A 22,696-nucleotide genomic window follows, 5' to 3' on the forward strand; every position below is an offset into this window, starting at 1 on the left:
GTGTGCGCAGTGCGCATTCAAAAGAAATCTATTTTCTGTTAGTGTCGAAATAGGACGTGCCTTTGGGTACAAATCATAAACGTAGCAATCAGTGCCATCTGTTAGAACCTTTATTAATTAACACAATTTTATTAACGAAATAAGAAATATCGTTGACTTTCTTTCGTGCAATTGTGCGACAAAAAAATGTGTGGAATATTTACTTATCCAATAATTAGCTTATAACATTGTGTCGTCGTGGCAAGCAGTTGCAATTGTTGTGTCGTCGTGAATTGGAGTCGTATATTCACATGATTTGTGCTCTGTTTGCAAAATATCATCTCCTTTTGGAGGAAATTTTCACCCTGCGTACAGTGCCAGTTTGTCGAGAGCCATACTGCAGGGATTCATGGGAAATCGAGGTAGGCTGTTTCCATCATTCCACATTTCCCGTGATTTTAAAACCCAATTGAATGTGCTTTATATTTTCGCATCCTTGTTGATTTGGTTTACAGTCCATTCCGTGTAATAGAACACGGTACATTAACATTGGCTAAATCCTGCAGCTTGTCCATTCTAAGCGATAACTTCTGTAGTGAGATGGTAAAATTATAAACAGTTAATTTCTGCCTCCCATGATTAAAAACTCTGTACACTCCACTGGAAGGTTGGTAATCAGTTCGCACCATCAATAAGTAATGCCATTTGTAATTGACCCAACTTGTAAAGTATAACTTAACTTTAACTTTCTTGTTTTATCGGAGATACATTCACAGATATAAAAATTAATATGGCATCGAAGTCCATTTAACCGTAAAATGATAATGTTTTTCAATAATTCATAAAAAAACTTCGTAACTAGTTTTTTATGCTATCGTAGCCCAAAGGCAAAGTAATGTGTTCGCTTCCTGATCAATAGGTCGTGGCTTCGATTCCTATCACACGATTATCAATATCATATATATAATATCATCAATTATTACGGAAACTACATATTACACTGGGTGTCCGGGAGTAAAGTGCATTAACTTGATGCTAGAAGTAAAAATATAATAAATAAATTTGTCGAAAGTCCGCGGTTTTTTTTTCATACAAAAATCTTTTTCAATAGATTTTTTTTTCTATACAAACAATTCAACTTTTTTTATCTGAAATTACCTTAAAACGTTGGAATTTCTAAAAAAATTCTTCATATTTTCTTATTATTTTACTCCTTGAAGATAGTGCACTTCACCCGTGAAATCCGTGTATATTATCTTGTTGTTTCTTTCCTGTGAACCTGTCAAATTTTGTGCTTGTGGAAATCAAACTGAAGTAATGTGTTCAATCATACAATAATAAATGAGTATGAAATGTGTCAGAAGATGAAATGTATTTTTAAACTAAATCTTCCCTGTTTACCAATTTACTAGTTTTAAGACATTATGAATCTCACATTATTACTAAGCAATTTTAGTAAAATAAACTTTTATGGCCAAACCTTATTTAACTTTATATGTATACACACAGGGTGTTAAGGGACGTACTTGACTTACTTTGAAATTATTTGAAGTCAAGAATGTAATTAAAATTTTTGAATCTGGTCACTTTTTTTCATTCATTATTAATTATTTTTTTTTAAAACACACAAATAATCTTCCACATTTCATCAGTAGTCAATCAGCCGAGCAACCGCCTGACCCCTCACTCGCCCCTAACTGTTTAGTACCTAACGTTATTTTAATGTTTTAAGATGTGTCTGACTGTTTTAAAATTTTCACGGGAAACCAAAAAATTTCATTCAGATTTTCAACTAAATAATGTCATGAATCACTGGTTAAAATATGTCACGTACGTCCCTGAAAACCCTGTATATATACAATATATACATATATATTTATATTACAGAAAATTTTTGTTTCGTACAAAATTAAATTATTTAATAAAAAATTCGGTTTGTTTTTAATGTGAAAAAACTTTACCAATTTTCACATCCCTAAGAGGTGTATTTGCCCTTCAAAGTTATTTTTGTGAAAAAAGCTAAAATCGTTATAAGGATTATGGTACGCCACTGCTATCAACAAATATATTTATATTTATGAGGGCTATTGGTCTGAGTGTTGTGAAGCAAAATAATATATATATTTTTTTTTAATCCACCGGCAATTTTTGGGGGAATTATGGAAGTCATTATAAATATTTCAACGCAGATGAAGAACGAAACCTGTCCTGTAACTTTTATTCTTACGAAGGTCGAGATCTTCCTTTTTTTTTTTTTTATATATTTACTCCACACAGGAGGCCCTGAAGAAAATAATTTCCCTCAGGGCCTATGTCATCTTTGGGGATGCTGTGTGGAGGGTCTTTTTGTGGAGAGGAAGGAGTGAACATGGGTCTTGAAGAGTCCCATGTTGTAGGAGGGAGGAAACACAGAGGCCGGCAGTTCGTTCCACAGCCGAGCTGTTGAACTTAAGAACGAATCGTAGAAGCGACCCGTTCTCATGTGACAAGTGTCAACTGTGTACAAATGTTGGGCGCGCGTTTGGCGTGTATCCCGACTACGCACCGGTGCCGAAGGGATCAATGACGCTAGTTCTTCAGAGCATCTTCCATTGTAATACCGATAGAACAAGGACAGCATACCTACCTGACGCCTGTGCTCTAAAGATTGCAGTCCGTTTGTTAAGATTGGGGAATCTATCAAACGGACCGCCCGTTTCTGCACAGAGTCAAGGGTTTTTTTCAGGTATTTTGGGGCTCCAGACCAGAGATGGCTGCCAAATTCGACAGTAGGGCGCACTTGCGATTTGTACAAGGTGAGCAGTTGTGTACTATTAAAGTATCTGCGGGCCCTGTACAGTACGCCCAGCTTCTGAGAGGCCAACTTTACTCTAGCTACGATGGAGCCCCCGTACCTGAGCTGGTCACTTATAGTTACACCAAGCATATCAATGGAAGGCCTGTTCGGAAGATTGCTTCCGTTGAAGGAGACTAGATTATCATTTGGATCCCTTTTAGACGTAATCAGACAGGATTGGGTCTTTGAAACATTAACCACTGAACCACTCTTCAGTTGAAATAAATAGTATATTTTTTATTGCATCTTTATAATATCGAAGAATTTATAAAAAATCCAATTTGTAATATTTCCAGGTACTTGTAAGAAAGTTCTGAAATAAAATCGTGTTTTTAATACAAAACATTTATCATTAAAAGTAGAGCAGAGTATGGCGTTTTCTTAAAGGATGGAACGTGTTTTACCTTATAGCTTATTCGACCTGGATACATATTGGGTACTGGCACTTTATTTTAGATGAATCCAATGAAAACTCGTCCTGTTTTACCCGATTCAAAAAACCTGAATCAAATTGCAATAGCCTACTTTACAAGGAATCTTTTAACTCCGTACAATCTTCGCTTCCTGGATTTTATTAATAATTTGATTTAATTTTAATTCCGTTAATAATACCTAACTACCGCCACAACAGTGGTATACGCGTAGCTAAGTGGATGTAATTATTTCAATTGGTACACCTGTAAAAAACTCTATTAATTAATTAATTAATTAATTTACAAGACAATTTGTACAGCGCCGCTTTTGTGAGATATCACCTCAGGGGCGCTTTACAGTTGATGCAGGTTTTACAAAAAATATAAATATTACAAAAATAAAGTGAAGTTAAGTTATGTAAAATAAAGAACAGGAACAGGTTACACGGAGATAGAAGATGGAGACTCTGCAGCAAGACTCCTTGGTGGTGAAGAAACTGGACCAGCTGCTGCAGCGAAAGAGTCCACCGAGTCCACCAACGGTGCCAGCACAATGTTCGTCATCCGTTCAGGTATGTGTCTGCTGCTAATAAAGCGCTGATATGATATTCTCACATAGATACCAGACCTAATGATAATATGTTCGATATAGATAAAATAAGAATAAAATAAAACATTACAAAGATGTAACACCCTTACAACAACCTACAATCCACCAATAAACAAGAATAGCTAGTGAGGAGGTCCTTTAATAAACTTCTTTACTTTGTATTTTTAAAACAGTTGTTAATGTTAAATAAAAACTGAAAAAAAAAACAAAATATATAACTTATATATATAATATTCCTAAAATTTATACTGAGTCCACTCTAAGACATCTAACTAGTATAGTAAGTCATCTCAGGGGAATCAATATTGGTATCAATTGGTTCTGCACACCGACTAGATAAGAACTAGAAACGCCTTCTTGCATTGTGTATCTTAGTACCTCTTGGTTCTAGCCCATTAGCGCTCTGTCTTTCTTATACTCGCCTGAAATCGTATATCGCCATCCCATTTGTTCGAAATTAAATTGCAAAGAATGGTCTGACTTTTGTATCACGAAACATGTCCACATTGCATTTCTTGTTTGCTTCTTTATTCAATGGTTCTGCACCAAGAAATTACCAAAATCCTAGGTCCTAACTCAGTTAGAACATCACGCATATGGTATATAATAATATATAGATAAAACGATATTCTTCTTGGGAGGCGGGTTTTGGGTACCGCCGCCCCGGGAACTATTTATAGGATAACCAACGCCTCTGCCATAAGTCACCCCAAGTGGTTGATTTCGCAGGGCACCAGCTGCGTGGCATGCCAAATCGTGATTAGGGATGTGGAAGGGATATATTCATACTTCCGTCACTCCTGGACACTGATCCCTAGATTCCTACCCACCCCTCATACCTTTTTCCTTACTAGAACTTCTTCACCTTTCTTTTTTTTTAAAAGCTCCCCCACACAGCATCGCCAAAAATGATATAAGCCCTGGGGCAAATTATTTTCCTCAGAGCCTCCTGTGTAGGGTTAAAAGCAATAGTTTACTATCGACCCGAGAACTATGTAAGGATAAAAATTTCAGTATTTTCGAGAGATGCGATGTTCGATGCATCCGATTTTAACAATAAAGCTTAATAGGTTATCGTAAGCAGATTAAGTCTGACAGAACAGTGATTTTGTGTGTTTTTTGTCATGGTGATCCTTTACTCCTGGGAACTTAAAAGGTTTTCAATCTCAGTATATATATTATACTTATATGCTATGGAAAACAGCATATATATACTACAACATTTAGCTTACTACTTCGTCTTCAATGACTGTGCACATTAAAAAGTACCGTAGAATTTTTATGAAGTTGGTAATCTAGAAGAAAGTAAAATCTTAAAATATATTTGAAACTTAAGGTATCGGAATTACATTTTTTAAAATAATAACTTTTTAAAAGAGAGGCAATAATATTGTCGGAGTAACCACGTCACTGGAGCAAATAAAATATAAACAAAAGTAAAACAGAAGTGCAAAGATGCGTGCATATTAATGTAATAATTAAAATATCATTCAGAAGTTCTGAACAAAATAAAAATATGTAAACAAAGATAAAAAATTTCTTTTGAAAAAAAGTGAACAAACGGGAAAGAAACAGACCTGTTCCAGAATTTATTGATAAATCAATAAATAAATTCACAATTTTAAACGTCGATAAAAGTGAATTTTTAAGCAAACTAAAATTAACAACACACGTACATCGGTCACGAAAGTTGGCATCCAATTGATAACTGATAACAGCGAACCATTTCTTCTCAGGGGCACGTGATTTATGAATTACATGCACAAAGCACATGTACGAAGTCACTCGCCCTGTCCGAAGAAACGAAATTCAACGGTATTTATTTAAGAAAATATTAAAATATCCATATTGAATACACGATAATTTTTCTCATCGAATCAAGTGGTGATATTACCCGATGAAGGGCGGTTGCACTAATTTGATTTAAATGCTTATATGCGAAGGCCGATGCGCAGAAGTGCACGTTGTCGTCTCACTAACCCACTTCAGCTTCCATTCCAATGAGGCTACGGCCTACGCACTACGCAATGCGCAGAAGCAGGGAATTCTATTCTAGGAAAGGATCCAATGAGGACTCAAGGCTCGTAATGTAAACCTTCCTTAATCATCCTAATCAGTATAACTGGGTTTTTGATGTGATACTGTAGAGTAGATTGGGGTAACCTTACGCAATTTGACATTGGAATTTTTTTATTAAAACGTTGTGGATGTTTTTTTGTATGATTATAATATAATTTATAATTTAGCTATCTCAAACATACTCAAAATACTCACATGGTTCCGATATATATTCAAAGGTGCACATATATGTCTTTTTTTTTTTTTTTTTTTTTTTTTTTTTTTTTTTTTTTTTTTTTTTTTTTTTTTTTTTTTTTTTTTTTTTTTATATATACAATAATATTATTATTGGGTTTATAAAAACAGTTTATTTTTAAACAAGTTCTGCTGTGTAATTATTATTACGCGTGACAGCTGTTTCGCCCTCTGAAGGCATTATCAAACTGTCAAACAGTTTGATAATGCCTTCAGAGGGCGAAACAGCTGTCACGCGTAATAATAATTACACAGCAGAACTTGTTTAAAAATAAACTGTTTTTATAAACCCAATAATAATATTATTGTATATATAAAAAATAAAAAAATAAAATGGAGTTCTACAAATTAAACTTAATAACAATAAATAAACACATATATGTCGTTTGCGTATACTTAATCTATACCGCAATGTAAGTGTAAGCACCCAGTATGAATATATAAGTATTTTCAACGTAAAAATTATTAGTATGTAGAGGGGTAAGCGTAAGATAACCGTGTAATTTTACCCACACACAAACCCCTAAAAAAACAAAATCAACTTAAAAACAGATTTATGAGAATTTCCTCTTTGCACCCGTGAAACTAACATTATTTAAGGCGATGCACTACGTCGTGTAATAGGTATTTTAAATTGAGCCGCTATCAATAACAACCCTTACGTAGATGGCGATAAGGTTTAAATTCCCGCTTAACACCATCCGCCTGTTTTGATTTATGCAAGAAAAAAACATGGCCAAAAAGTGCCTTTTATTTTATTTTGTGGATGTTTAGGCATAAATATTTAATTTTTTTTCGATCATTTTATAAATAACTTAATTTGCCACATTATACAATAAAATCATAACCGAAAATGGGTTCGTAAGTAGGAGATTTTGAAATTTAAAGCAGTTTTCATAAGCCTTTACATTATTTTTTCTGCGCTTATAAAAAGACCTTTCAAATAAATACTCGATTATTTCAAAGGCCAAGATGTATTCTACTTGCAGTATTTAATTAAAGCATCTGAAACATTTCTAGGTGACCAAATTTTCAAACCAAAAACACATGATTTTGCATTACTACGTATGGCATCGCCTTAACCAAAAAATTGTTAGAGATCACAATTTTAATATGGTTGGTCGCACAGTCGCATCGATTGTTAAAAGAGGCGAAATAACTAAGAAAACCATGAAAAAACGTAATTTACCTGTCATTTTTTAATGAATGAGTAGGGCTCATACTACATACGACCTGCTTTAAGGTGACCCAAATTTTTTTGAATTGAATAAAAAATGAGGAATTCTGTAGAGTTTGTATTTTGCGTTAGTGAACCATGCACAAATTTGGCGAACGTTTACCCAACGCGCACGGTAACGTACGTGATACTACTGTATAAGTTTACCCTGCCGATGTTGGTAATTTTGAGAGCCAAAAGAAAAAAAATAGTGGTTAAAAATGAAGGTTTGTGTACTACTACTCAGATCTTGCTAGTTAACTTATAGATTATGGTATTATTTTTTTTTTAAATACAAATTCTTGCTACTTACCTAAATTAAAACCAGTCAATGTAGAAAACGTATTATTTTACTCAATGAAGTGACAACATTAATATTTTCATGTAATTAAAACAGGTTTGCTTAAAAATCAACAAGCTAATCTTTATTATGAATAAGGAAGAAAAAATTTTCAAGTAGAAAATTGAAAAAGTGGATATCGGCAACTATTTTTTTATTACATTAAAAAATACTATACAATCTGTTATCTTTTTCAAGTTGTGATGTAAACAAGTTTTGTTCTTTTTGCAAACAAAGTGAGCGTAGGCTCTTTACCGTTCTTTAATTCTTTTAATATCAAAATATGTTATACAGGGTCGTAGTGACAAGAAATGTAAGAAATCAATAAAACCATGTATATATCCACGAGTAACTAAATTTACGAAGAATATTATAAGACCGTAAGAACAATGTCACTCTAATAATATAATTTTGTAATATTTGATTTAGGACTCTAGGCGATTATTGAAGCTGTCCGGGCGGTCGATAAGCCACTGATTTTTTTTATGTAGAACAGTATTCGTGTTTCTCGACAAAAAACATACAAAAATACATAATGCAGGTTCTATTTTATTATATCTATACAACACAATAGAACATAATGTAATCGTGACAACAGCATTCATTTAGTATAATTCATGCGTTAACCTATATTGTAATCTCGTCAAAGCTTTTAAGCATTTTTTTAAATATCAAAAGCGGTCAGTGCCTACTGTAATTCAATTGGGTTTTTTAAATAATTTTTTAAGTTATTTATAAAGTAAACTTGTCATACTTGTACTCTAAAATATGACCATTAGAAGTCCAATATCAGCATCTTCGGTCGGTGAAAAGATTGAGATAAGATGACCCAATCATGATATGGAATAATTATCCTCTTCAAGAGATTCACCGGATTTGAATGAGTGAGAACTTCCAACAAACTATCAAACTGAAGACAATTTTGGGAGAATATCAAAGCTGAAAACAAGATGAATATAATTTCACCTTTTAACATAGTTCAATGGACTCTCTTACTTTTTAACGGATCTGCGCTCTATATACAGGGTTTTCCAATAAGAGGTGTTATTTTGATATTCAATCGTAAAAGATCAATGGTTTGTTGCTTGCGTGACACGTTGCACCGTTGTGTTGAAAGTAAACGTTGTCCAAATCAATACCATACATTTCTTTTTATAAAAAATCATTAATCATATCTCGATAGCGCAATCCATTCACCGTAACTGTTGCTCCAGCTTCATTTTCAAAAAAGTAAGGTCCAATGACTCCGCCGGACCATAAACAGCACCAAACAGTCACACGTTGAGAAAAGAGAGGCTTTTCAACAATAATTCTTGGGTTTTCTGAGCCCCAGATGAGACAATTTTGCTTGTTGACGAAGCCACCGAGGTGGAAATGGGCCTCATCACTCAAGATGATTTGCATTTGATTCACTCAAGTGAATTTAAATAATTTCAATGCATTGTTGAAGCGTGTATTGTTCCATTTTTATTATTGGCGTAGTTTTTACTTGTCAAATGTTAAAAAATAACAGCTTTATAAGTAACATCTACCGAAATAGCGGGCTATTCAAAATAACATCTCTTATTGGAAAATTCTGTATTCTTAAACGTCAACCTGTCGGCAGAAACAAAATATTAGGAGCACGAAAGTTTCATAGGTTAATAATTTTTAGTAGTGGAGTTTATGTCACAAAGATATGTAAAAAACATACAATCTAATATGTTTGACTTGTCTAAGGCATTTGACTCCTAAAAACTCAGTGCAATGGGTATCGTTTAAAGCTTTAGATTGGTTCAGAACTTATCTTGGAAATATATCACAGAGAGCAATGATTAATGATTAAATTGTTTCAAATAAATAAACCGTATATAGTGTTCCTCAGGGTAGTGTTCTGGGTCCAAATTTATTTTTGTAATATATTAACGACCTTTGTAAGCTGCCGTTTTCTGTTACTTCAGTTGTATTTGCAGATGACACTGTTTTTGTATTTGCTGGTATTAAATGGGATGAAACTCATGCTAAGTGCTAGGCATTCAAAATTTGGCTTGATTAAAACCTGTTAACCTTAAACAAGACCAAGTCCAAATATATTAATTTTAGCATTTCCTCTGTAAATCATCCATCCTTAGACCATTTCTTAAAAATACATTGTTGTGTGCAGGAGTGTTATTGTCAACCTTTGGAAAGAGTAGACAATATTAAATATCTTGGCTAAATAATTGATAGACATCTAAAATCATGTTATTATATTAACATTTAAAATAAGAAAGCTAGCCTACATCTTCAAGACTCTATGAAATATATTTGATATGGTTGCATTAGTAACTGTATTCTATGCTTGTTCAATCAATGATTTCATACATGTTGTATGTTGGGGTTCTTGTCAAAAGACTACCCAAGAGACTTTAAATGTTGAACAAAAAATAATTAAAAAAATTATGAGTAAGAAAAGTTTATGTATTCGTCACAGTTATTATAAAGTGAATGTAAAATTATGTCAATAAGGCTCTGTAAATTTTTCAACAACATTGATACTGCCAAAAGATCGCAACAAGTGCGAAACACTTGTTTGGGTTCTTTTTTTAATCTATCAGCCGGTGAATACCAGAACATCTTTTGGACAAATGAGTTTTTCTTATAAAGCTCTGTTTCTTTATAATATGCTCAGTGAAAATATAAAAACTATAGGTTCATTAAATCTATACAAAAAAATGGTCAAAAATTCCATACTAGCTGAGAGTGGTGACTTTGGATTACCCTCACCATCACCTTAGAAAGCCTATATTCGATATGGTGACCGGATAAATCATCACAATGATAATTCATCACATCTTTAAAAAGTTATATAAAGTCATGGAAAGTGATGAAACAAAAACTTTATTAACTGGGTTAAGTAGGTTAGGTTAGGTTAAAATAATTATTTAGTGCACTTATTTGATTAAATATAACTGTAAAGCTGCTCATCTCTACACAGGAATTCCCCAGTGAGATGAGCAACAGAGGAAAAAATTAAAATAATAAACGTCAAAGTTTGAACTTGCCGACAAGAAAAAATATCAGGAGCACGGAAAAAAAACTGTGCAATTTTCAAAATACACATTTCTTGCTCAGCGACAGTTTATTGTTCAAGACGAGGAAACTATTTAAATATTTTTAAGCAGTTTATATTTTCCGTTCTCTATTTTCCCGTGATTTTTCTTATTGATCTTATATTAAAAAAATTATAATTTTGATATGAATGAATCAAACCTCCATAGCCTTCAAAACGGGAAGTTACGAAAACATCGATAAGCTCGCATAGCGCCCTCTATGAAATAAATATTTTCCTAAAATCGAAGCCTCTTTATTTCCTAGCACTTTGTTGTGGTTTGAAGAAACTTTTTCGCCTTATTTCGACAGCTTCTCTATAGATGGCGCTAGTATTCAAAACTTTCACTAAAAATTGAAATATTTTTTTTATACGTAGATATTATTATATAAGAGCTCAATTAAGACATGGTCGTAAAGAGTTTAAAACTCTCATTTAACCTTTTGAAGAAAAAACACGTTTTTATTACGTACGCAATGACTGTAAATTAAATTTCTGCGACTTATAATATGTATGATAAAAGATTTAAAACATATATTAATGCTCATATTATGTTAACATCTGAGAGTCTTACTAATAAACGCGTTTTAAATTTTACATAACTGATCAACAACCAGTAATGTTAATGTTTTTTGATCGTTAGTTGTGTAAAATCTAAAAACGTTTATTAGTGAAGGGGTAAGTATTTAAATGAATAACGTGAATAAATTAAATTCAAATTTGGATAAGGATAGGACAATCAAGGTGTGAAATAGGTTCACTAAAAAATGATTACAATAATAAGAGCACGTTGAGTTTTAAATTACTTAAGACGCAATTCTAAAGCCACACTTTTTTGTTACATTTATTGCAGATGTACTTCGATTCACCTTCATTATTGTAACAACTTGTTCGACTAACTCCGTGATCGACCGATAAAGATTCTCGTCTACGAATCCAAATGTCGCGAAACCAAATCTAGTAAAAAAAAATGTGAATATTTTATTTTGTTATACATTTAATTAAGTAAATTTGTGCCATATATCAGGGTGCAAGATACTATCAGTATCGCCCCGGTGCTAAGCCGCGGGAACCATTAACCAAGTGGTTTGCTACGTTTGATGACTTAGTAGGGTTCTTGGGTTGAGGTTTACTAGTTCACTCACTCTCTGGTTAGCGGGCTGAAACGAAAGGAACTGGTTGAAAAAGATCTTTTGATTTCTCCAGCAGTACTATCTCGACCCATCCCACACCATTGAGAGGGATGGATTCATAAGTCTGTCACTCCTGAACACATTAATCCCTAGATCCTACATACATCTCACAAGTTTTTCCTTCCTAGAATTTCCTCTCCACTCTCTCCTCAAAAGACCCTCCACATAGCATCCGCAAATATGACATAGGCCCTGAGGGAAGTTATTTTTCTCAAAGCGTCTTGTTTGGAGCTTATGTTAAAAAATGTGATTTTTTTGTTGGTATACTTGTGAGATATTCACATAAGAGTCAATCACGTGTGATTACTACACCAGAGTTTTAATTGAGTGAATTCCTCGGCATGCGTACCGCGAATGTTGACTTGAGAAAAACGAAAAACATATTTAATTTCAAAGAAATGCGCATGTTGTAAAATATATAAGAAAACAATATGACCTTATTGTTTAGAGAATTATTATATTGGTGCGCTAGGAGCAGTAATAAATAAATGCGTTGACATGTATCAGCTGTGCAGACACAAGAATGATATTTAAAGGCATATATTTTTTACATACGTCGGTGAAGTGAGGAAACATAGGATGGATGAAATAAAAAATTATAATGTGACGCTGGCATTACAGTTACCAAGATGTGATGAATGTATTATGATGTAATAAATAATTTAAAAAAACAGGGCACTACTGAGAAAATTATAAAAAATTATCCCACTTTACCAACATCAAAAAATGTATTTTTTGATGAATTTCGAAAAAAGATTACTGGAAAAATATTGTGTATAAATTTCATAAAGTTCAAAGCATTCTAAGTATTATTTTTTCGGGTTTATAGTACACGTATAGTAGTCGCGAGCAGGTATAGTATACATTAGCCTAGCTGCTCTGCCCATTCTTAAGTCGTTCGGTTTGTATACACAAACAGCCAGAACAAGCCGAAGAGATTCCGAAGAGAAGAAAATTAAGTGTTTGAACAAGCGAAAGGCATCCTGTATGGTGCTGGTATCGGTTATAAGCTGATAGATTTTTCAGTTAAAAAAACTTTAAAATTTAAAACTTTATTTTTTTTACTTCGTTGTGCTTATGCCCAATTGAGTTAAATTGATGTTTTGTGCCCGGTTCCCCTAAAGCTATTTGCCCATCTCCTCTCCCTTCTTTCCTCCACGGTTATCACTCAACGGTGGATACACAACGTGAAGATTTAAAATCTAAAACGTAGTACTGCTACCGATTTCCGTATTTCAGTTTATAGTTCATAATTACTTATTGCTAAATTCTAAAATAAATTAGTCAGCTTTCCGATGTAGCTGAGTATAGGAGCATTTAAAAAAGTCGGCTTTCCGATACAGCTGATAAATGTTAAGATAAGTATAGAAGCATCTAAAAAAGTCGGTTTTCCGATATAGCTGAGAAATGTTAAGATAAGTATAAGAGCATTTAAAATAGTCGGCTTTCCGAAATAGCTAAGAAATGTTAAGATAAGTATAAGAGCATTTAAAATAGTCGGCTTTCCGATATAGCTGAGAAATGTTAAGATAACTACATAAGCATTAAGAAAATATTAGAGCCGGACCTACGTAATTAATTATTTAATTTATAAGATACTGGTTTATTTATAAAAACAAGTCTGCTGTGTATTTGTAATTAATTTTAAATTTTATCTTAAGCTTCTGATTAGCTTACTCAAAAAAGAAGCTGAAATCAAAAACAGTTATAAGCTCGTTACCACGGAATCAACCTGAAATATTCATAAGTATTATTTCACCTCTATTTTCATAATTTATCAACTAGGCATAAGTTTTAATTAAAGGTCAATTTTTACTCGGTTATTATAAGCATAAATGGTTACTTTAATTTGAGGTTTTATAAAACTAAATACCTGTGAAATAAATAAACTTTGTTTTAGTTCTAGAAATATTATAACTTCTCCAAGAAAATACATAAATTACACATGCTGAAAATACGTTAAAATGTTGCAAAACCCGAAGAATAATGTAGAATTCAAAGAATCGATAAAAATTACACACCTTAGAAATTTTCCGGAAAGGTCAAAAAGCATTATGTGTCTTCTTTACGATATTACAACAGCACTTGTAATAAATTAAGGTCAGGATATGCAAGTCTCCGGTAAGAATCGATGATAATTCAAAGCAATGAGAGGACATAATAAACTCACCGATTACTAAGCTGGGAATAAAAAGCGAATTTATTAATGCAATTCAGCAATTGGCAACACGCACTTAGACAACAACTGCTTTCTGTACTATCTTCCGAATAATTTCGCTCCCATGTAATTTTTCCTTCTTTAAGTTAATAAGAATAATATGTGTAAATTTTTTTTTGTATTTTTTTTAAATTAATTTATTTAACGCCCAGAGGGCTTTTACATGTAGGTGGTACAATTTTAATGACAGTTTTGAAACAAATCATAGTTTGCGAAAGAAATATTAAAAATAAAAGAACATAAATTAAAAAATACAGCGATTTGAATGGCTTACAAAAATATAACTTCCATATATATATATATATATTTTTTATTATTTATTTCTATATAATATTTACAGTGTTCACATAATTATTTATATTTGTACATGATATATTTCAAACTTATAACTATAATATGTTGTGTGTAAGGTAGGTTTGAGAACAGTTTTAAATATATGGAACAGTGTTTAATAGTGTTTAATATAGGAACAGTGTTTAAATTAGTATTTTACGTAATCCACACAATTCGCAAAGTTAATATTAAATATATCGACATCACCTAAGTATTGGTTTCCCATAGTGTTAAACCGTTGTATTAGGGAGTTCGCAATGTAATTGCGCTTATTTGTGTTGTATTGGAATAATGTATTTTGTCGTGTTGTTATTGTACGTATTCGTAAGTTTATGAGTTGCAGAAGTTCGCAACAGTCGAAATTAGAGTTTAGAATCTTGAATAAAAAAGTCGTTTATTTTACGCCTGTCTTCCAATGTGTGTATTTTTAAAGTATTTAATAAAAGATGATATTGTAATTCTTCTAGTGGGATATTTAATCATAGGAATTTTATTATAGGAAAAGATATATTAATTTTATTTTTTTCGATTCAACTCGATAATTGGTATTTACATATCTGTTGTGATGAAAAAGTTGAAATGTATACTTTGACGTCTGCTAATTTAACATGAGAATTATAAACTGTGATATCATCAAATTAAAAACGAGAAACGTAATTTTTGATATCGGAAAAGATAAATTAATTTAATTGTCTTTAATTTAACCCCATGATTGATATTTCCATATCTGCTATGATGAAAAAGTTGAAATGTAAACTCTAACATCACAACTTACCCCATGCCAATCAAAAAGAAGAAAAAACTATCACCTAAAAATAAACTCCTTATTTAAAAATCAACATAAGGCCGAAACTAACTTATGCAAGTCCCATCTGGGTATCTTTTGAAAAAACGTAAAACATTTCAGAATAAAGCCATACGCATAGCCCTAGGTAACCCCAAATGGTTAAGAGTAACCCAACTCCACAAAAACTCTGAAATCCCCTTATTAAAAAATCACATCTTAAGTATGCTGATGATGCGGTGCTGATTGCTAATAGTATGGATGATCTGCAGTCTCTCGTGTCTAGGATGAACGAAGTATGCGTGAAGAATGACTTAATGATGAATGTAAGTAAGTCTAAAGTAATAGTGTTTGAAAGAGAGAGTACGAAAACAGTGTGCAATATAGCTGTGAATGAGGAATACTTGGAGCAGGTGGATGAATTTGTGTATTTAGGAAGCATGTTTATGAGAGATGGGAAGGCTGACAGAGATATTGAAAGAAGAGTAAATGCAGGTAACTCCATTAATGGAGGACTGAACCCAGTTGGCGCTAACAAAAAAATGTCCAAAGAAGCGAAGTTAGCAATGCTCAAGCAAAAGCTCCACAATGGAGTGCTGGTACCTACCCTGATGTATGGAAGTGAGGCATGGAACTTGCAAAGAAAGGATGAAAGTAGATTGAATGCTGTTGAAATGAGATCCCTAAGGCGTATGTGTGGTAAAACCATGTATGATCGCGTGAGGAATGTGGATATCCGCAAAAAGTGCAAGGCTGATGTAAGCGTAATGAGTAAGATCAAGAAAGGGACGCTTAGATGGTTTGGGCATGTAGAGCAAATGAACAAAGAAAGGAGTGTCAGGAGAGTATACGATGCAAATGTGAATGGTAGCAGAAGTTGGGGACGCCCGAGGAAGACATGGCACGACCAAGTGAATTAGATACTTGAGTCGGGCCATCTCAAGAGTCAGAACAATAGAAGAGTATGTATGAGACGATGTATGAATGTGAATGAGGCAAGGAGTGTGTGCCAAGACCGAGTTGTTTGGCGGTCCGTCCTCTCTGCCTACCCCTGCGGGGAAACGGCGTGATGGTTAGTTAGTTAGTTAGTTAGTTAGTTACATCTTAAGTCTCGCGGAAACATTTTATGCGGATATCCCACCCATGAAAACGTACGTACCACATATAAAAAAACCTAAACAAATCCTTCGTAAAGTTTAACCTCCCCATATTGCAGCCGTGTTTACCCTTTGCGAATAATTTTTCACAAACAATCAAATAAACTAATTTTTCAACAATCATTATATTAAAATCACGATGAAAGAGAAAGGAGCCTGTTTGGTCCGGAGCTCTGTATGCCAATATTTCAAAAAGTCAATGCACTAAACAACATTTTATTAATAGCTGTTAAATTTATTTATTAAGCAGATAGTAATGGCAATATTTCTTCCGATAGTACTATCGACAGGGCTCAACCTCTGTAAATAAAGGAAATAACAGGTAATAAATGTCGTAATATTTGTCCACGACGCGACCTTGTTTGGTTTCAAAACGGTCGCAAGCGGCCCTGGTCCGCAACGTGTTCGTGTCGGGATACAGTTTGTGAAACACTATTGGTGACGCTGTTTTAAAACCTCTGATCGGAGAACATCTTTGCTCATTTTTTTGCTAATTTACCAATAAACAGGCTTAGATTGTTTGGAGATGTAGGCCTGGTATATCAGTTGATTTTAAGCTCAGCTTATACAATCCGTATATTCGTCGTACGGAGAAAAATGAAAATTTTTATCAAAATACTGTTAAAATGTGACTGCATGATTATTTATTTCCCAAAAAAATTTCAGTAATTCAGAATATATCTGAATACGATTTCATACAGATGACCTTATCGGAATAAATATAACGGACGAGATGCGAAACTTTTATGATTTTGAAGAACACGTGTTTTGACTTCCTCATAGCATATTCGTGCTTTACTGATAGTTTGTTATTAAATTTGTCAAATTATTCGTTATAGGCCTCCAGTTTTAACAGGAAAACGAATAATTTGATCTGATTTTTTAACAAATTAACAATATATCATATGAATAAGTTTTCTCCGTAATGATATTACAACAATATTCAATGTATTGTCCATGCTTTTAATATTGGAATGTACTTCTTTTTTCTTTGTAACACCAAACTATTATCAACGTGAGTGTTATATCTATGCTCTCTACTATCATCGGAAGATCGTGAACTATCAAAATGTCAACGACACTGACGGCTGCATTTACGAGTTTATTTTTGACTAGCTTGCTTTTCGTCCAACAGATGGCGCTGTTTTTTTTTTTAAAAACATGTTTTTACCTGTCACAGGTGACATCTATAAAATAAAGGTATATAAAAACACACGCGTATTTGAGTAAAAAGTTGTGTCAAAATTTCAAAGCAACGGTGAAAAACTATCGGAGATTTAAGATTTTGAACAAACCAAGTTTGAACAAAAAAGTTCCTTACTTCAATGAGCATGGTGCTATACAGGGTGTATCGGCACTAACCCGACAAACTTTAACCAGCTATTCCTCAGCACATTTGGAGTAAAAAATGTTATGGGCACTTTGCTGTCCGGTAACATTTTTTTCCATTAAAAACAAAAAATAAATTTAAAAATCCACACTCCGTCACTGTCATTTGCATTGTTTCTCGTGTTCAACAGCTGTTATTGGAAAGTGTGTCAAAAAGTGTCTTCGCTCTTTCGTACACACTAAATAATAATAGTTAAAAATGAGACGAATGGTGCCGTGCCATTTCGTTGTGATTGTAAAAGCGCGCCAACGTAGGTACGTACGTACATTATTAAAATATTGCCAGATGGTTTTTCAAACTTTGACAAAGGATAAGACTTTGGTGACATGTGGTGAAAATATGAATACTGAATTTTTTATTAAAAAAAATGTTACCGGACAGAAAAGTGCCCATAACATTTTTTACTCCAAATGTGCTAAGGAATAGCTGGTTAAAGTTTGTCGGGTACGTGCCGATACACCCTGTATATGTACGAGGATCCTAATTTTAAGTAACTTTGAAATTTTTAGAATTTTTCAAATTCTGTGAAACATACCGTTTTTATAGTTATTTATAATGAAATTCAAGTTTCTTGTAATCTTATTCCTATAAAGTGAGGGGTCTCCGATTAATAATTTGAATGAAGCGGCCTCACCACGGACTGATAATGCCTTCCACTTCAACTTATATATCCTAATAGGAAATTATCATATAAAACGTTTTCGTTTTATAATTTTTTTATTTATATATTTTATAAATATTTTATAATCCTGAAATATTTTATCTTATATTGTAACAAATAAACAAAAATGTACTTATATAATAAATGTAATGAATAATAAAATAATAAAAATAATAAATATATATAATATATATAACGAGTTAATTTACCTAGAAATTTAGGAGGTAGAGGTATAGTCAAAATAACTTCTTTGAAACATAATCAGGTAGAAATGCTAAGAACTTTTTTCCATAGGAAAGCTCATAGCTCAGAAATGCACAAAATAATTTGCAAGGCAGATAGAAATATTACACTTTTAAATTTATACGATGAGAATGCCAAAATTTTTATAAATCCCAACCAGGAATTATTAGATTCCTGGTCAAATAAAATTTTACACGCAAAACACTTCAATTATCTCAACCAAACGTATGTTGACAAAATTAAGTCAAACAAATGGTTGAGTATTGGAGAGTTGAGCGCAGAAATAGAAGGATTTATGCTTGCAATTCAGGATAGAGTCATTAATACTAAAAATTATAGAAAGCATATAATCAAAGATACAAATCAAATTGATGATTTGTGTAGAAAATGTTTGGCTTTTCCGGAAACTATAGAACATATTATATCGGGATGTTCTATATTAGCACCGTCCGAGTATACATTTAGGCACAATCAAGTTTTAAAAATAATTCACCAAAATTTGGTAATTAAACATAACTTGATTGACTGCCGTAATGTAGTACCATATTATGAATACGAACCAAATTCATTTTTAGAAAACGAATTTTATAAAATATATTATGATAAAACTATACTAACAGACCGAGCGATTAGTCATAATAGACCCGATATAGTTTTACATGACAAAATTAAAAAAACAACTTATATCATTGATGTTGCTATTCCAAATTCCTGTAATATTCAAAAATCTGTTAGTGAAAAAATAAGAAAATACACAGATTTAGGAAATGAAATAAAAAGAATTTGGCATTCTCAGACTATAAAAATATTACCATTCGTTATTTCGGCTACTGGCATTATACCTAGCTCTCTAATTAAAAATTTAGGCGTATAGATCTATCAAAAAATTTATATATAAAGATGCAAAAGTCGGTCATTTTGAATACATGTAGGATAACAAAAGATTTTTTAAATATTTATGTTGAGGGATCAGTAGGATTTATAGGCCCTGTTAGAAGTTCTACCGAGCCGAACCCTCTGATATGAAAATATCTGGAGACGGTGAATTTTTTTTCCCATTTGATATCTGGTGATTTGACGTGTTGTTGTTCTTGTATTGTTTTGTATTTATTTTACTTATATAATGCACTTACATAGTGTTGATTGACTAGCTGATCATTTGTGGAAAAGTGAGTGGAAGGGTTAAGTTTTTCCTTTGGGGAAGACTTAACCCGGACAACTAAATCGGAAGTTTTAAAAAAGAAAAATAAAATATATAAATTACAACAATACAAAACAAAATTAACCTTTGTCTGTCCAACTGCGAAGGATTCCCGTTTCAGGACAACTAAATTGTGTATTTAGTACATAATATTCTTACAATGGAATGGCGATGCTGTCAAAACAAATTTTGAGAACATTGTTGATTGCATTCGAAGTGACAGAATGGTTTCTTTATCCTTGAAAGAATCGCAAAGATGTAATTTATTACAAGGATCAATTTGGATAACATTAGTAATTGCATTCAGAACAGATGAATGGTTTCTTTCGGGACATCACAAGTCTGAGATTCTTTCCAATGCATTTTGGAAAACATTTACAATTGTATAGTAAGAATTTCCACATTTATAAATCAGTATAAGACATATGAATCCTATAGTACCTACTATATTTTTAGAATTTCTTAGGTGATAGAAATTACACATTACTAGACCAGAATATATGCCGTATGACATATGAATTTACAATTTTAAAATTTCGAATCTTTATTTATTAAATGGCTAGACTTAATAGCTAATTATATTAATAATTTGAAATAGTAAAACAAATTTATTAAAATAAAACATCTTGTTCCATGTTTCAAAACCAATGGTTTCTTCATCAGGATATCGCTACTAATTAATAGTATTGTTTTGAAGCGTGTCGATTATTTTGATAAAAAGTTAGTGGTTTGAACAAAGTGTTTTATTTTCATTTAATTGAAATTTCACCACAAATGATTTAGCGATTAAAGAAGTAATAAAATTAATTTTCACGAAGAAAGTAGCCTAATATCTCAAATTATGATTTCGTTGTTTACGGGACGACCAAAATCTTGGGTTAGGGCCTTTAACAGGTAAAACCGGTTCTGAGTGTAATGCATCCTTTCAAATCCTTTTATCAAAATTTATCTACAGGATGCAGCAAAACAGACAGTGCAGTTATGAAGGGCCAATACATCCCGTGTGGGGGTAGGAACCTTGTAGAGAGTCTTATTGTTTCGGGAGGGTAGTTCCATTTTCAGTCGTTACCATGGTTTGATCCGGACAACATCTGGGCTTCGCCATCCAAAGGACTTATCGGTTCTTCCAGCTGAAATTCTAAACTTCTTCCTGTGGGGCTACATGAAGGAAAATGTTTTTAAACATCGACCTCACACCTTGGAAGAACTCAAGGATCGAATTCAGGAGGAAATCGCCGCTATACCTATCGAGAAAACTTCAGAACCTACCATTATCAATGTACCGCTGCTGGGAGACATGATCTTGATGTAAAAAACTGCATGATATACCAAATAAAATAAAATGAACCCCATTTCTGTGAGTTGCGATGTTTTTTTTTATAACCCTTTAAAACTGCACTATTTATTGCCTCGCCCTGTATTCTGGTAACTGGACTGCAAAATCGAAAACTTAATTTTGGTAATAGCTTAGGAATATTGTCTACTTGTATTATGTGGAGATTCCGCGAAACGAACTCTTTAAAAAAATCCTTCGTTGAAATATGCGATATTGTATTTTACATAGGTTGCATATTTAATTTATTAATATCATTTTGAGATATTTTAAAGAAGAGTGTTTTCTGTGTAATTTACTCATTTTACAAGCTCTTAACAACAAATAGTTAATACAACTGTATTAAATTAAAATAATATTTTGTGAAAAAGCTCACTAATTTAAAACTCTTCAACCTATGTTTCCTTTCTATCAAATATGTAATTGTAGGTGTTTTAATGTCTATTTTTGTCGTTGGACATCCATTTTTACAGAAATTGGATGCTTCACTTTAAATGCCAGGCATAACAAAAATGTATGTTTACATATTTTCATTGATAATCTAAATTAAACAGGTTGAAGGCGATGCCATACGTAGTAATGCATAATCATGTGTTTTTGGTTTGAAAATTTGGTCGCCTAGAAATGTTTCAGATGCTTTAATTAATACTGTGAGTAGAATACATCTTGACCTTTGAAATAATCGTGTATTTTTTAGATAAGTCTTTTTATAAGCCCAGAAAAAAATTATGTATAGTCCTATGAAAACTGCTTTAAAGTTCAAAATCTCCTACTTTCGAACCCATTTTCGGTTATGATTTTATTGTATAATGTGGCAAATTAAGTTATTTATAAAATGATATGAAAAAAGTTAAATATTTATGCCTGAACATCCACAAAATAAAATAAAAGGCACTTTTTGGCCATGTTTTTTTCTTGCATAAATTAAAACAGACGGATGGTGTTAAGCGGTAATTCAAGCCTTATCGCCATCTACGTAAAGGTTGTTATTGCTAGCGGCTCAATTTAAAATATTACATGACGTAGTGCATCGCCTAATGTTACAAAAAAATCTTAAGTCGTTCATCGCACCATTTAATGTAGTTGCTTCTCGCACTTAATTAACTATCTTGTTCACAGAGATTGCATTGTGTTGGGAATGAAGCTTGCTCTGTCGACATATTTAATGTTAATAACATTGCTTCTTAATTCTTAATTGTATCAGTTTATTATTGTGTTAAAAATGTACTCTCGTTAATTCCCCCAATGAATACTACTTTTGGACAAAGGACACAGTACTTCCTCCGACCAAAATTGCATAATATTATTTCGTTCGCAATTAAAACACAACATAAACAATCTAGCTTTCAAAAACAAATAAAAAAACTGGATCAAGTCATTCGTGGACCTGGGTATCGATTATCCAA

At 32.6% G+C, this 22,696-nt stretch overlaps 1 protein-coding gene across 1 annotated transcript in view; it reads right to left on the reverse strand.

Annotated features, from left to right (window-relative positions):
• Osi17 (DUF1676 domain-containing protein Osi17) overlaps positions 1–22,696 on the reverse strand; it is a 159,396-nt gene that overhangs the window by 94,726 nt on the left and 41,974 nt on the right. The gene's annotated exons all lie outside the window — the stretch shown is intronic.

Source organism: Hesperophylax consimilis, chromosome 25 (genome assembly GCF_061612785.1).
Source record: "Hesperophylax consimilis isolate HC1 chromosome 25, BYU_Hcon_1.0, whole genome shotgun sequence".
NCBI lineage: Eukaryota > Metazoa > Arthropoda > Insecta > Trichoptera > Limnephilidae > Hesperophylax > Hesperophylax consimilis.